This window comes from Culex pipiens, chromosome 3 (genome assembly GCF_016801865.2).
Source record: "Culex pipiens pallens isolate TS chromosome 3, TS_CPP_V2, whole genome shotgun sequence".
In the NCBI taxonomy this organism is placed as follows: Eukaryota; Metazoa; Arthropoda; class Insecta; order Diptera; family Culicidae; genus Culex; species Culex pipiens.
In genome coordinates this window covers 125,043,735-125,049,769 of record NC_068939.1, presented here as the reverse complement: position 1 = coordinate 125,049,769, position 6,035 = coordinate 125,043,735, and positions in this window count along the sequence as shown.

Sequence of the window (6,035 nt, the reverse complement as noted above, 5' to 3'; positions counted from 1 at the left end):
CAAGAAACAGCTTTACGAACAGCAGAACAAAGAAGAGGGAGCGATTTCTTGGGGCTTTTCTTCACCCTCTCTGACTTGCTTGCGCTGCCGCTGTTGCCCATTTGATTTTTTTCTTGACCGGTTCCTTCCGAGGTGCGTATACCGCTTAAGAAATATCTTTTCGTGAACCTTTCCTTGACCGTTTCTTGGGCGTTTTTTTATATGGAATTTTGCGTTCCTTCCGATCTACATACCAGTCTTTAGCAATGTAGGGTATTTGTCCCTATTTTGGGCCTAGTACCTATTTTGGGTCTACTAAACTTAATTCAACGAAATTGAGCATTTCACCAAATCTGGCAGGAATCTGCCACTTGATAATGATACGTGCAGTCATTATCTTCATTTTGGTGGGCAAGAATAATTTACTTTTTCCTTCTAAATTTGAAATAAAGCAATAAAAATAGCACTCTTCACTTTTTTCTTGGCAAATCGCTAATTGCCCATTAGGGCGAAAATTTTCACAAATTTTGCTTACCGCTTGTTGACACTCAGCGCCCGGCTTTCATCGCTCAGCACACGAACGAGAGCCGTCCCCCGAATCTCCAACCACTGGCAATTAGGGACCTACATAGGGAAATGAAATGTTCTGGGAGAAATTTCAAACACTCAAAGTCATTCAAATTTAAGGTTGAAAAACTTGTAGTTTTTCTTTGGTGCTAGCACTTTTCTTGTACCGAACAAGCAAAAACATAACAAAAACTATCAGATTATCATCAACAACAGTTTTTCAATACTTTTGATTGTTATAAGTCTCGTTTTTTTGCCAAAATGATTTTAAAATTGATTCCGACCTTGTTCTTACATGATCTTGTTGCTCGATTGGAACCCCGATTTGACAGTTCGATTGGAACCCTGAGAGTGACATTTCGCCTCTCCATATAGGCTCTCTACTGGCAATATCTTTTTATTGGTGCGTGCCACAATTTCACTGCAAAATCAATCACTGAACTGCCACCAAATCAATAAAATAACTGATTAAACAAGAAAAAAAACTTTCCCTCGAGCTAATTTTAGCAACTTTTTAAATCAAAAATAAGTTACTTTTGTCATAACGGTAATATTTTTTTGTGTGCAGGCTTGAACCTGATCAAAGAATGTTAGGCTAAACGGTGAGCTCTGTTAGACCGTAACACTGTGCAACCCGAAATCTACTACTCCGTAATATATCAGGGTGGCCACCTCGGGAAAAAAAACCGGGAAAACCGGGAAAAACCCGGGATTTTTATCCACCGGGAGAAAACCGGGAAAAACTCGGGAATTCGACTGACAAACCGGGAAAATATTTTAAGTTTATTTAAATTTTGACAAAAGCCCCTCTTTAATGTATTCAATATGTTCTTTTCTCAAATAGAATATTATTCCTGTTATTCTAAATGAAGAAATCGCGAAAACTAGCATTTTTTTTCCTCTACAGCAGCGGTTCTCGACCACATGTACCCCTGTGGGTACCACGAGCGGTCTCAGGGGGGCCAGAAAAAACCCCTCAAACGAAATATTTAAGAGAAAAAAAAAATAAATAGATTTGAAGCAAAAGCTAACAACCATATTTAAGGTGCAGTGAATTACGGGCGAATTATTTTTGACCAATCAGAAAATGTTTAAAAAAATATTTAAATGATAAACCTATAATTTGCATTCGTTAAGAAATTTTAAGAATTTAAAATAAAGTGCACCATTTTAGAGTTTTTTCTTTTTGTTTTTTCTACGAATATTTGTTTCAAATTTGTAAATTGTGCCATTTAATTTAAAACATTCAAAATATTTGTAAAAATTATCATATGTTTCATAATTTGGATATTGTTGATTTGACCTTTGTTTGCTAAAATATTAGTTGTGCATAAAATTTAAATCAGGATTTTTTTTTAATTTAATGATCAAGATTTGTCCTTCAAAGAAAGCAGTAAAGAATTTTCTCAACCATTCGATTTTTTAAAGCTAAAATAGAATGATTTTTTAATGAAAATAGCTACAACTTCTAAAAAATACTATTAAATAGCATGTTTAAATCTGAAATCAAAACTATTTTTGAAAATTTTTCAAATGTATATTTTGGGCAGTTTAAAAAATATCTGTTCCAAAAACAATTCGTCGGTCATCATAAATTTATACAAAATTATTATTATTAAATATGGAAGAAAAAAAATAGAAAAAATAAAAAAAAGTCAATGAATATTTAATTAACAGAAAGAATATCTCCAAAATGCTTGGCATTTTCAGCAGATAGTTTAAGAAATACAGAAAAACATTTTATTTTGAAGCTTTACTAAGAAAACTGATTTGAAGAAATGTACATGGACGTTGAGTAAAAAAACAAAAAAATAAAATATTACAAAAAAATTAAAGAACAAGCCATAGTCTCAACATTTGAATGCAAAAAGTGTTTAAAAATGCATTTTACACTAGTTCAGTTGTTTTGCAATTATTAGCCTTCAAAAAATGTACGGAAAAAACTTTTTGCGATATTAAAGACCGAAAATTAAAAAAAAAAATCAAAATATTATTAAATCAACCCAAACATGCTTAAAAATGATTCCAAACGCAGGGGAATGTATTTTAAATAGATTTCAGCTGATTGCACTCAATTTTCGATTGAAATTTAGATGTTCTATGAAAAAAAAATTTTTTTTTGCCCTCTGATTTTTCGGGGCAACTTTGAAGGAAGGGACAAAAACTTTAAATAAAATTTGTACCAGCCTTATGTGTTGTTGAAAAAATCGCAGCACCATTTTGTGTTTTGGGTATTTCAGACAGTTTTTCTAAATTAAAATTATTTTCGAAAATTTATTCCATCAATCAACTTACCGAAGATACTTAATCGATAAAAAAAAGTGTCAAGATACCGTTTTTTATATTTGTATGGAACTTTCCTGCACTGCTGCCAAAGTGTATACATTTTTGTTTGGACTAATGATTCAAAAAGACTTTTTGGTTAAAAAGAAAGTACTCACCAAAAAATAATAATTAATTCACAGAAATTGATAATTCTTGGAATAATCGTTCTTCTTGAATACACAAAACCTTTTTTCAAAGAAACTTTACGAGCATTTATATAAATGTTGATAACAATGTATTTTTGCAAATCTTTTCTACAAAATTAATAAATTGTAAATGCCATTTCCTGCTTTCTAATAATAATTAATGTTATTCTAAAAAATAAAAAAGTTTTTTTTTATTTTTAGTTTGTAAAATCTATAGAGCATGATGATGAAAAATCCCAATCATTAGAAAAATTAGAGGTTTGGATTGGAAACAGATAAAAACGGCTTCGTTTTCAACTTACTTACTTTGTACTCAAGATATTTGAAAGCTTTCTTGAGGAACTCAAACTTTGAACCAAATGTATGCGTTCCAAAAGTATGTTGATACCAACGTTAGCCTAAAAAAAACATTGTAATTTGGTTTAAAAACATTCCGGAAAATTCCTTCTGGTCTCGGGAGAAAACCGGGAAAAAACCGGGAAATTGAAAATCGAAATCTGGTGGCCACCCTGTAATATATGTTACACCGTAACATTGTTCCACCGTAACATTCGTTAAACTGTAATATTGTTACACCGTAGCATTGTTACACCGTAACCGTTTTACACCGTAACCGTGTTACACCGTAACAGTGTTACACCGAATGTTACGGTGTAACGAATATTACGTTGTAATGAATGTTACGGTGTAATGAATATTACGGTGTAACAATGTAATGGTGTAACGGTGTAACGAATGTTACGGTGTAACAATGTAATGGTGTAACGGTGTAACGAATGTTACGGTGTAATGAATGTTACAGTGTAACAAAGTTACGGTGTAACAATGCTACGGTGTAACCATATTACTGTGTAACGAATGTTGCAGAGTAACCATTGCCGTAACATTTGTTACACCGTAATATCCGTCCTAAATTTAATTTGCGTTTAGATTATTCAAGTTTGCGTGAGTTTCTTCAAATTCTAAGATTAAATTTGAAACCATCAAAACCTAGAGAAGTTAACATAAATTTGAGTAAAACTAAAAATGATTAACATTTGAGTTAAACGGAATTCCTTCTATTTTAATTTTTAATTAGTGTTTTTGTGCCATGCCACTTTACAATGCCTCACCATTTGACCTTCACAGATCCTCAAAATTCGATTTCAATCCTGAGATATTCGGTAACAAAAACCGAAAAAACTCCGTGCATCTTTGTCACTTTTCATATGAAAGAAGATTCAATTTTGTCATGCTATCTTGACACATCCTGGAAATTGATGTAAGTGCGACAAAGGACAAAGGGATCTCAGATCAGAACGCGTTTGAGAAGCGAAAAAAACTGACGCTTTGCATTTGAATTGTAAATGGAGGTCTAGAAGATTCCAATGGTGTAAAAAAGTTACAATTCAAAGTTAAATAATTATTATTGTGGCTCAAAATATTGATCTTCAATAACTCTCCAACATCAGGAATAATTGGGTACTAAAGCCCTATGCCAATTTTTACGTACAACGGTAAAAAACACGATTAAAAACCATTTCTGATCACTTTTTTTTCATTTTAATGCAAAATTTTTTTTTGACAAGACAACATTTTTTCGATGGATCAACTATGGTCCCCTTGGAACGACCTGTCAAGTAGGAGCTTTTCTGTCAAGAAGGACCGCGAGGTTAATTTTTCAAAATTGATTTAAAAATCCATTTTAAGCTCTTTATGGTCGCACAAAGGGTCATTGTACTCAGAAAAATAAGCTTTATCGCTGTGAACAATAATATCAGCAATCTAAGCTTCATTTTAGGACCCAATTGTTCGAACATTGTTGCCAAATTTTGAATATGTTGGAAAAATATATTTTTACTTGAAAAATGATTCAAAAGTGATGAAATTCGCTCTCTAGGTTAAAGTCACGGTAATAAAATAAACAACAACAACATTCCTCGCAAAACTTTTGTCAGAATCTTGTTTGCTTAGGGGAACAGCATCTAATTCCAGCGTGCCTCTAATGTTGGCAGGTCAGAACTTTGACATTCAATTAAAGCTAATTAAATGCGTTTTCAACTAAAATCGAGTGATAAATACCTCAATAAGAAGTGAGCAAGCAAGTTTCTATCAAAAGTTTTGCAAAATTAATTGTTGAAATAGTGAAAATTAGAAAATTGGATGGAGTTAGGAGCGAGTGCTTAACCTGCCAAACATACGAGAATTTCCCCTACTTCATTTCAGTTGAAAATGCTTGTAATGAGCTTGTAATCGCACTTCAAACTGAAAATATGCCAACATAATCTTCTTGATGGAAATAACAAGCTTGATTTATTAATCTAAATTTGACGTGTATGTTTTATTCAAGATTAATTAAATTTAAACGTGTACAATAGGGTGTTTCATCCAAAACCAAAAGTTCTCAGAATCAGGCAAACCGAGGTTCCCCTAGTAGAGGATACCCATAGGGACTCTCATGCCAAATATCAGCCCATTTGGTTGAGAATTGGCCTGTCCCCAGCAATTATAAGTTTACATGTAAATTTCTATGGGATTTTTATACTTTTCGTTCAATCGTTCCTACAGGTCTGGGGACAACATGGATTCACTCGGAATAAAGACAGGTGTGTAGGGAATGGTCCAATGAACACATTCCAGAAGGAATTCGGCTTGTCCATTCTGTCCCCAAGGTGCGCATTGGATCGACGTCCGGTGTCTCCAGAATCATCGATTCACCCTTCAAATGTACGCATTGTCCCTAGTATGCTATGACTACTAGGAGAAAATTACGACGCCCCATGTCAGACGGTGAACACGTGGCAGAGCATCTACTCGAGTTTTGGCTCAGAAACATTCTTTAAAGTACTAAAATTATAATTATTGATGTTCCTGGAAGAATTTCAACTATTTTAAATAAAGTAAAATGATGATTTTGTGTTAATAATGCAATCGATGCCTCGATCGATGCCACTGTACAATTTCTTTTCACCGAAAATCAACATTGCGCTTTATCTCCTCTTTCGACCTTCGCGTCCAACGCCTGTTTTTTGTTTCCAA